The sequence below is a fragment of the Symphodus melops genome (genome assembly GCF_947650265.1).
Source record: "Symphodus melops genome assembly, chromosome: 6".
Classification (NCBI taxonomy): Eukaryota; Metazoa; Chordata; class Actinopteri; order Labriformes; family Labridae; genus Symphodus; species Symphodus melops.
In genome coordinates this window covers 21164942-21176349 of record NC_136696.1, presented here as the reverse complement: position 1 = coordinate 21176349, position 11408 = coordinate 21164942, and positions in this window count along the sequence as shown.

Genomic DNA, 11408 nt, shown 5'->3' with positions numbered 1-11408 from the left:
CTATGTAATTACAAGTTGATATCAGACATTTAGAAGTTCTAATGCAAAGAAATGATAGTTAAACGTGATGAAGAAATAATGCATCTTTACAACCTGGCTTTATTGGTATTTTCTTTCATGGATGTACTTGAGAAGGTGAGAAAGCTTTTTTATATAAATTAATACAAAACAACTTCAATTAGTTCAAACTGGGTTAGGGTATATAGAACAGGGGTAAAAAGTCAAAGACGTCTGCAGAGCTGCCGAAGAGGGAAGTCAGTGTTCTCTGGGTGAAGAGGAAGGACTCTACCTGGGCCCTCAGGTGAGCAGATTGCATCTAGGGAGTGACTGCTGAACCGTCTGGAGGCGTTATGGGCCTATCAGTGAAACACTAAGGAAGGAGGGCGCCCACTTGACAACCCACAGGGTGCCATCTCTCACATGAGTATCTCACAGAGTCCTTGCAGAGTGTCTCCAGTGTGCATGTAAGCGATATTAACACCTTGTCTTAATCAAGGCTTTGGGAAACAGCTGCCATTCTTTTTTTTTTGACACTTGCATACAAGTTTGATACATTAATTGTCTGGAGGTCTGGTTCATATCAGCATGTGATTGGTGACTTTCTACGGACTTTCCCCTTTGTTTACAAATAAATAATAACTGTTCAAGACATCTTAACACAGTGATGCAAAAACCTTCAATACAAGCATTTACAGGTAGAGTGATTTAATAATAACACCTTTCATTTAAAGTTTATCTTTAACCATAAATCCCTGAAAACAATCCCAATATGCTGTTCAAAATGTTTCAAACATTGTTACGTCATTCAGACATACATGAGATCAAATTAAAGGAGCAAAAGCAGCACAGTAAAATGGTTCTACGTTTATGATACAAAGAGTCGTGCTACTATTGATTGGTCTACAATACTTTCCACTATAAATCTGTTCATTGCCTCCAATGACTGAGAAGATTGTGTCATTCATGTTTCTGTTGAAGGGCTAACGAATTCAGTGTTAATAAATTCAGCTCCAATCCTGGGCAAACTGGACTTTTAGGAGAAACAGACACCCGGGGCGGCTGCAGATGCCCTCTCTGGTTTCAGGCTCCAGGTGCTGAGGAGGCAACTCACAGAGGAAGGTGAGTGTGTGGATAACGCAGGCAGGCAGCAGATTCAGGGGCAGTGACAATGAGTCAGCAGCAGCACAGAGGGAGGGAGCTCTGCTGAGTGTTCCTACACCAACACACACTGAGTCAGACACTGCACTGAAACATAATGGACAGCTCTTTGTGATGTTGCATACTTGAGAATAGCATCTGCTTATTTTCTGCAGCTACAGACAATAATTCAAGTGTTTGGAGCTCTAGTGTAAAAACACTGGAACAGAATGTACTTAAAAGCAGACAGACTTAATTAAGAGATGTTCTGTGACAGACAGTAATGCCTTAAACAAATGATTAGTGTATTGATTAGCCTGCTAAGCTAAAGCTGCGCAGTAAACCTCATCATTATAACGGGAAGGTGAGGACTGACTGAGTGATGATGATTGATAAGGCAAAAGAGGTAACTCAAAGTGCTTAGCTTATGATTTAGTAGAGAGTGTAGATTACATGTTCCTGTTCTGTTTTGAGTAATAAATCTGATGTGTATTTTTACAGAATGGGGTTGATTCTTTGCCTCCAAAGACCATAGGTGTGCTGAGTGTTGGCAAATAAATGTTGACGAACAGTTTTTGGTATGGTCAGGTGTTTCATCAGGACAAGCAGAAAAATGTTTCACTCTCTCTTTTCCACAGCACGGACCTCTGCGGGGGCTCAATCTGTTAAACTGCTGAAATCTCGCTTTCCTTCAGGACTGCAGATATGAGGGCATGTGGAAAGGGCACAGCAGCTGCAGTGGCTGCTGTTAAGAGGAAGCTGCCTACACACCGAGGTACAGACAGAGTATGAGACTATAAACAGAAACATAGGAGCAAGAACACCTGACTGAAAGAGACATTAAATACAAGCACAAGAGATGTGTTTGTTTTGTGGGTCTGTCTAAGACATTTTGCAGGTAAAGCAGAACTATCAGGTATTATGTCCTCATCACGCCTTTGTTTAAGACGCTCTCTTTTAAGGTTCCTTCGCACACTTTGCATATATTTTAAATACTATAGCATGCTACCACACCATGAAGGAAATCCTGAGATGCAGCTTATATTTCCATAAGGGACTGCATGAAAATGATCCTTTTAGGGAGGGGTGTGAGCAAAGCAATAATTAGCTAAACTTTCTTTGGGCCTACCCCCATTCATTTAAAGCTACAATATTTACATTTCACACCTTAAAATAGTATTTTCAAAGGTAGATTTAACAGCAACTTCTCTTTCAACAGAGAGAGTGGCATCTCTCCCATATCCACAGTGCAGCCGATCACCTGTTTACTGCAGTGTGTAACTTTGACAGCACACCAAGGTCATCTCAAGAAGAGTGCAATCGGCTCTACAGCACTGGTTCACACACAAACTTTCGTTTTTAAAATGAAAGCCAGCAACCTCGTCTTGGTGCGATTCATTGGTGTAATTGTTGTCTCATGTTTGGCAGCTTTACCACATACAGAAAGTCATCCAACTCAAGGTAGTTCTCAGGTTTGCATACAACTACATAAATAAATCCAACTTAGGCCAAAAAGTAGTCTCTTTCCTTGTCAGTCTTCAAGTGAGCTTTACACCCATCTCAACGAGCATAGTTATTACCCACTCCTGTGTAACCATTCAGCCACAGCTCATTGATATCATGACACAACAGTTTGCAAACAAAGGGCTGAAGATGCTTGCTATCATTTTTGCGCAAAATCCAGTAATATTACTGTACCTTGTCAGTCGACATGGTTGGTTTAGCATCTCGCAAAGTCTTTACCAGCTTTGCACCATCTGATAAACAAATGTACGTTCGTCTAATACGGGTAGGAGTAATTGCAATATTTGTCTTACGACACTGAAGCTGCACTCAGAGACCTTTGATGGGCGCCAAGCATCTTTCAGGCAGCAGTATCAGTATCAATCCAAATTAATCTTAGAGCAAAGATTGTTCTTGTTATCTCCTTTAATGAAAAGGAGGAATTACTGAATTATTCTTTTGAAAAAATAGCACAGACTGAAAAAACGGCATGAAACTACAGCCCATCGTCGCTCCTCCAAATCTCATTCCACCTCTGTCTGTTTTATTGTTGTTTGTATGTTTCAGTCTAAAGCAAAGTGACAGACCTGCAGACAAAGCAGCACTGTATCTCGGAGAGGAGAAGCCAAAAGGTGAGTGCTTAAAACTGCAGTTCCTGTAGCGAATCGCAAAACTTCCTATTGAGCCCTATATTGAAATGTTCAACGTTGCAGCTGGAATTAAAAATGTCTGCAGCCTTATAGATTTTTTTTTTCTTAATGCCTCATTTTTCTATTCTTGACAACTGTTCAGGACACATATTTCTTATAGTGCGTTCTACCAATCATTCATAAAGAAGCTTATTTGACATGTAATTAATCCACTTTATGACTATGTCATCAACACAAAGGAAAAAAACACAAGTCTTCTGTTATAAACAGTCTATACTCCAGAGCCACTGTGCTGGTAAAACTGTGATTTGCATATCATAACTTTTAACTGGACTCTGTGACTTCACAATAAGAAATGTCACTAATCATTTCATTTCAAGGTACAGATATAGAAATCGCCTGACCTCTTGGCCCCCTGAGCCCTTGATATGTCTGTTTCGAAATTGAGAGGATGCATAAGTACAGTTTTTTTTTTACAGAGTGAGACGCTGAACTTGTACGTTGAGATAATGCAGTTTTCATAAGACATAGTAATGATGTTCAGTCATGTATTTACACTCACAAACATCCACGTCCTGGTCCAGCTGCCTGCATGGGAAAGCTGTTGGGCAGAAAGCACTCTCCATTTGTTTGCTTTTGACAGCCTCTCCTGCAAGAAGAGCTACTTGCACTGCAATTTTCATATTTTTTTAAATCACCACTTATATTATTTTTTAACGCTAAACAGCTTTAAGAATTAGTAAATGAATTTATCTCCTGTCCTCTGCTTCTACATGTGAACACTAACTGCTGCTGCATCCTTGTTAAAATAGTTGAATGTCTTTAGCTAGTTGAGCTAGTTGTAGTTAGTGGTAATTAAACTAAACTCCTACTATAACAAAGGCCAGTAGTACCAAAAGATTGGCAGAATTTAGGCTGAGACATGAGGAATTTAAATTCATTGACACGGAAAATACAAACATTTCTCTACCTTTTAGGTACTTAATTATTATTATGTTTAGAGGGACTCAGTACAAGATCTTATGACTTAATAAGGTGAATATTTTTTATAGTGTGCACAACTCTGGACTGGCCCACACTGAGCCTTTACTGTAAATTCTACCAGCAGCCGGTTAATGTGTCCTCAGCAGGAAAACGGATGTGCTGCTCCATTATTGTATAATATGTAATGGCTTTACTGTATGGAAACCATACTTAAAAACACATAGACGTGTTCTTTTAAGTATGCAGTGTATTATTTTACTCTTGTGAGATAATGACTCTAATGTTTTAATCTTCCAATACTAAACTTGTATTAAAATGTGACATACAATATCCTGTAGGGTGAAGCCCCTTTTTACAAAAGCCTTCTGCTGCAGCGCTTTCTTCCAACAAAAAGCTTGAGGAGTTGTTTAAAATCAACAGAGATCGATTCGTCGATTTTGCAGACTGTGAGACATTCAGTGTCTTTAGACTACAAGGATGGAACTGATTGTAAATTGAATATTTTTATGCTTTTAAAGCAACAATATGTAAGTTTTTTACTTTAAATAACTGGTTTCTGAGCACTGGTGGCCAAGTGGTTAGTTTCACGCCCCACACAGTCTGTAGTCATCAAAGCCAGCAGCGCAGGTTCAACGTGATTCTTTATTGACGTCATTCCCTTACTTCTGTCAGGAAGAAGAAAAGGTATAGGGTACCAAACTGTTAAATAAGTTAAATAGATATAAACTGTCTTTCATACCTACCTCCATTACATTTTTAAATAGTGCAAGCTAGTGTGTATGTGTGATTGTGTGAATGAGAGATTCATAAAGGGACCATGCAATAAAATCGGTGGTATAGGGAAGTGCAATATAATGATAGGAGTGCAATAAAAATCAGCGCAATAGAATTAATTAATGATGTTATGTGGGTATGTGTGCAACAGAAGGAGCGTGTGCAAACATTTTAAACGAAGTGATGTATGTGTTCTTGTGCTATTAGGTGTCACATGCAGACACTTGTGTTGTGCTTTATGTGACTTCTCTTGTGTTCAAAGCGAATTTCTCCTAAGGGAGACAATAAAGTTTTTAACTAACTAACTAACTATTAGTTTTCTTTGCTAGCAGAGCAGACAAATGTGTCTCTGTGCATGCTCTGCTGGCCTATAACCTTGACGAGTGTGCATCACTAGGAGTCAGAGTCCCTGTAGCATGAAAATGCTTTTAATCCCTTATCCGTTCATTGCATCATTATGTTTCCTTTCCATGTTTAACTTTTAGCCCAGGTGACATGACGACACCTTCAGGAACTTATTTTGTAAACAATTTCCCACTTAGCTCAATGACCAGGAACAGACGGAAGCCGATATTCTGGCTTTGTCCAAGTTTCAGATTACATAATTTACATATTAATTATACAGTTCTATTGGGCAGTGGGCCCATCAGAGAATAAACCTTCATAGAGACAAATAAGGTGCTGAACAAACACATCTGGAATGACCTACACAAACAATAGACATCATGTTTCAGCCTACCATGACCTCATAAGTTGCAGTGTATTAAAAAAGAAGTTGTGCTTTTATGCAGGTTGTGTTAATATCTTTTTGCTTGCTTTAGCGAGCTAAGCTGGCAGGTTTATGATATTAAACACAATCGTAAAGGTGGTATCAATCCTCTCATATTATTCTGGGTTATAAAAGACATTTTCATAAACCTATAACCATTTCCTTGTATTCTTTTGCTACCAATTAACTTGAAGAGGTTTCTAACACAGACTTTTTGTACACTACATGTAGTGGCCTAGCATTCAAGAACTGATGTTCAGCCTTTGTTTGTCTCATCATTGCCCTGCTGCGTCATGATGATATCCTGATGTGGTCTTGTATTGGCTGGCCTCCGTGAGCGCTGTGCAGTGATGAAACTGAAGAGGAAAGGTCACAGTGTTCTGTTGATGTAAAGTTTTGAATTTTCTCCCCCAGACAAGTACGCTGACACTGCACACCGGACAGGAGGAGCATGAAAACTGAGATCCACGTCACCTGATAGCACAAGGACATATTCAGACTGGAGCTATGATGGCAGATTTTACCACAGAAAGATAGATGGTTGGAAAGAAGAAGTTCATATAAACAAGTAAATAAGTGGCATGCATTTTTATTAAAATGAGCAAAACAGCATACATGTGAGTTCATAATTAAATATTATTTTCATGTAGATAATTAATCAATTATTTGATATGAATAATGTAAAACATCCTTATCATCATTAAATTGAAGGAATCCTCACCGAAACACAAGCTTAGCCCAGAGCCTCTCCTGTCATCCTGTGTTCACCAAAAGCAGAGATGACCAGATAGTAAACATGAAAAAGATTTACTATTGTAATTTTTTTTAATGTACCCACATATCCTGTCCATAACAATTACATGAGAAAACTGACAATTGCAAGTTTTAGACAATGGTAAACTGTCCAGAAGCAGTGCACTGTTCTTCTTTCCTGCCAATATTTGCTAACAATATATTTTGGTATCAGATCAGTCCTGGGATACAGGGCTTTCTCCATTGCTGCTCCCACCCTCTGGAACTCACTCCCAAAAACACATGTGAGTCTCCTCCTAACTCACTTCTTTCAAGAAATCTCTAAAAACTAAACCTCCTCTACACTGCCTACGACCACTAACTCCCATCCTCCCCCCTTACATTACTTCATTGTACTGCCCTTGTTCTTTTTGTTTTGTTTTTCTGTCGTTTTTCTTTGTTAACTTTTCTTTGAGTATGTAGAAAAGTGCTATGACCCATTTATTATAATTGTTATTACTTGCAGATACCAGATACTGAATCAGTGTCATTTCAGATGCTGGTTTCAGCATGGGAGCAAATTTGAGAGCATTGTCATTGGCTTGCATTTAGAATGGTGGATAAAGATACTTGTTTGAAGTCAACCTACTTGGTCCTGCATTATTCCCAGAAAAGAGTGATGGTAGTCATTACTCCACGAAATGTGTGAGTGTGTCTATGTCAATGTAAATTGGATAAGCTGATAAAAAGATCAGTGGATAATTCATGATGGACTCATTCCTGCTCATCCTTCCAGGACAACCTCCACGTGATTGTTTCATTTCTTCCATATCACTAAAATGATGTAGGGCTGTCAGTGGCCTGAGGTAAAGAGGTACATTTAACTGGCCTGAGTTTCACAGACCATTTGTGGACTTCCACAAGGATGAGAAAATTATGGACGTGCCCTTAATTATTAAACAAGTGTGTCAGCAGCCTGGACTGATGGAGGTAATGCAAAGAGGAAGTGGGCCAGAGAGAAGGCCTAGGGGATCGTGGGAGAGGATAGGCTGGTGGGCTTGGACCGGAGGGTGGGGTGGTGTTAGGCCCATGGGCTTTGGCTCAAGCATGTGAGATCCAATAATGCTGTCCAAGCTATTTCGCACATTGTTAACATTGAGGACCTACTGTAGAGGAGGTTGTTAGGAAATAACTGCTGTGCACAGACCTCTCAGAGATTTGATTTTACACAGCGATAAAACCAACACCAGAGGACACTTGTGATATGATATATAGAAAACATATGATATTGCGCATGCACAGCTGAATGGGCCAGAATGAAAAGGCCCTTGAGAAACTTTTTAGATGTCATCTGCAGGAATGGCATGGCATTTTTTGTTCAAGGGATATGGGATGAGTGTCCATCTTCAAAGAAATCGATCAGGAATATGAAGTGAGCTAGAGGCCTGACTCAGGCAAATAGGCTATCCTTTGAGTGGGCCTGTGTGTATGTTAAACAACAAACTGAAAGACTGAGACAGTGAGACATTGAGCACCTCCAGCCACAGAACATTTGAGTGCAGGCATTGCTTAATGCACTCATTCCTTGATAGGAACACATGTTGCAGCCAATGGGTATTTTAGGGGAGGTGCAGGGGAGGTGTAAGATTGTGGAGTGGGGAAATGAGGGGGTTAAACTTGTTGAATGCATTAGGCATCATTAACTGACAGCACCTCAATTTGTACAACATGCTGATCAGGGATTAGTAAAACAGCAGTTTACACCACATTTTCAATTAAATGTTTTTCATTTTGCCCTTGGAAGCTAACTCCTGTGTGCATATGATGACCTGAAAAGTGTACCCCTTTAAAATTCATCATTTTTGTTATTGTTTACAAATTCATAAAAAACAACCAGGAGTCAATTCTGCTCCAAAATACATTATCTCTAATATCATCATATTACATTAATCATTGGCATCCGTAATTGTATGTTATAAGTCAGCCCTGCATGAACCTACTCTGGCATCATCAGACCAATGTTATTTAGTCTGGAAATTCTTCTAACAAGAATTGTTCAGGAGTGGAAAGATATTACACTGAAAGTGTTCTTTGATAAAATATTACTCACTTAAAGTAAAATGACCTCTCTAACATACTCCAGTAAAACGTATTTAATTTCAATTTTACTCTAAGTACTGAGTAATCCCTCTCAACCCGAGAGGGGGTTCGGAGATGGGAATAACTATTAAGATATGATCTCTACTTTCTGGTTTGTTAAAAAAGACAACAGGGCTGGTTAATGAATAAAAATTAGACCTGTTTTGCATAAAAAAATCAATTAAATTTTAGACGCAGGGGGCAATGATGAGGCTTTAAAGAATTTAAACTGAAAATATTCAGCACTGCTGAGTCCATTTTTTGGATTATTTCTGTTAGGAGCAGGATTACACTTAAGGCCAATCTGGTCACTTCTGTATGACCAGGCATTACTATGTTCTTTTTTCTTTTCTGTTAAGATAAATACGAACATGTTTGGCATGAAGTGATTTGGTAGCCAACACTATAACTACATTTTTTAAAACTTGTTTAGGACTGTAATCTCACAAAACTATGAAAATAACTGATTCATTTAGATATTTATATTTCAGAAAGAAGATGCACCCCATTAACAGGGTGCGTTGTACGACTGGGATTCACTGATGATAAGAAAAAGATCAAAAAGACAAGAAAACCAACTCTACCAGTCAGCCCTCACTGGTCTGCTGGGGTTCCAACACCTCTTCAACAACAGCGATACCAAATGTACTTTTAAGCTTTCTTTGGGGAGACATACAGTTTTTCATTTCAAAACAACCTAAAATCGGATATTCTAATCCATTTATTGATATGAAACTGCAATCTGAAGAACAGTGACTTGACTTTTTGAAGTGTTCTGGTTGCAGGACATATGTGGACAAATAGTCCATGTGGACAGCTTAAGGGTGACACGCATGACTGTAATACTGAATACAATTGGAGGTCATGACAACGGTGCAGCATAATGTCTTTAAACAACAAAGGCTGTTTGATGTCTATTCTCAACTTAAACTCTATTCTGGTTTCTCAAATGGGACTGAAACAATGGCAGTACAGAAAACGTAAAGAAAGAAAGTCTTGGCCACAAAATCCTATTTTAAAAAAGTTAGCCAGTCCTCCCAGACGTCTACATTCTTGTCAGTGCGAACTGGGCAGGTATTGAATAAATGAATGAATATAAAAGCTTTTCCTAAACTAAAACATCTGCTGCAGCTGGACTTTAGCTAAATGATTGAAGCGATACATTACAATTTTTGAAAAACAATGACCTTAAAGAGGCTAAAATGCATCTTCGAGTTTGGAGAAACTGCAGGGACATAGTATTTGTTCTCTCAGAATTCATGACTCTATGCTTCACTTTATACATAGCTTTATGAAATACACCACTACAGATGGAGGTTATGGAGATATTTAAACATACAGAACGACAAAAGAGAGAGCGAAAACGCTTAAAAGCAGGTGTGATGTCTTGTTCTACGGCTGGGCTCCTTTCTGCATGGTGCTCCATGCTATTACAGTTCGGCTGAGCTTTAGAGCACTCAGGAGAGGGAGAGAGAGGGGGAGAGACAAAGACAGACAGAAAAAGAGAGAGAGAGTATGCGTGAGCAAGAAGAGTGGGACCGGCGCCAGCTCACCCCACCCTTACTGCTGCCTGCAGAGTGAGGAGTGCTGCATTTCCTGAGGGCAATGCAGAGGACAAGGAAGAGGAGGCTTACTACTGTTGAGGTCACCATACAGCAAACATGGAGCAGGCCTGCAGACACAGAGAGCCTACAGCGGACATAGATACTGAGAGGGACAGAGACACATGGAGATAGTTAGATGGACAGATGGAGAGAAAAAGATCAAGGGGACAGATGAGCTGCAGCATTCAGCGTGAGGCTACTGTCGTCCAATGTTCTCAACAAATCCTCAGCTTCACACCGTCAGAGGACAGATGTGGGAATGAATCATTTTCCCACTTAAAACAAGCAGCGCCCACTCATTTTAGTTAAATGTCTTCCAGGGCTTGTAACCAAGCTATGATTAAACGTGTTTGGTTGATCATTGTTGTTGGGTTGCTGCCATTGACAGCTTCACTTGGTTTATTATGAGAAAAGACCACTTCATGATGAGGTTGTAAATGATCAGTCTTGGACACAAGATTTCTTTAGAGAATGATTAAAAAAGGATATTTTGCCAATAATTGTATTAAAGCTTAACTTGACTCAATATCTCATATCTGGACTTGGCAGATGTTCACATGTTCACCAGTCAGTATGCGTTTTCTCTAGTTTGTTCTGCCTGTTACAATGCTTTAAACATGTTTTCTGACCACTATTTTTGTGGTGCTGGCTCCTGGTGGATTAATGTTCAGTCTGTTTAGATAAAAGTTCAAAAACTAAGTGTACAACTTAGTACAACTGCTGTCTGGGAAAAAAGACGGGTGGATATGGAACTATATAAAAACATGTATTGATTTGTTTTCTTAATATAAATTAATTATTCGGAGTTAACTGACAAGCAATAATTTAAGCAAAAAAAGTTGTCAACTATTTGATTAATTTTTCAGAATTTTACCTTAAAAACAAAAATGAATATGGTATAAGCAAGCCTTGGTGGGTTAATAGTGCATTGGTGAGGTTTGTAAAGGATTATAAATTATATTATTTTGAAAAAAGCAAAAATGTCAACACGTCAAAGTGAAAGTAAAAGTAAGCCAAATGTTTCAGAATATTCATTGGAAAAAATGTGTGATGACATTTGCCCTTTTATCAGAATTGCTTAAGATTATGTACCACTTCATCTCAAATAGTCCACAT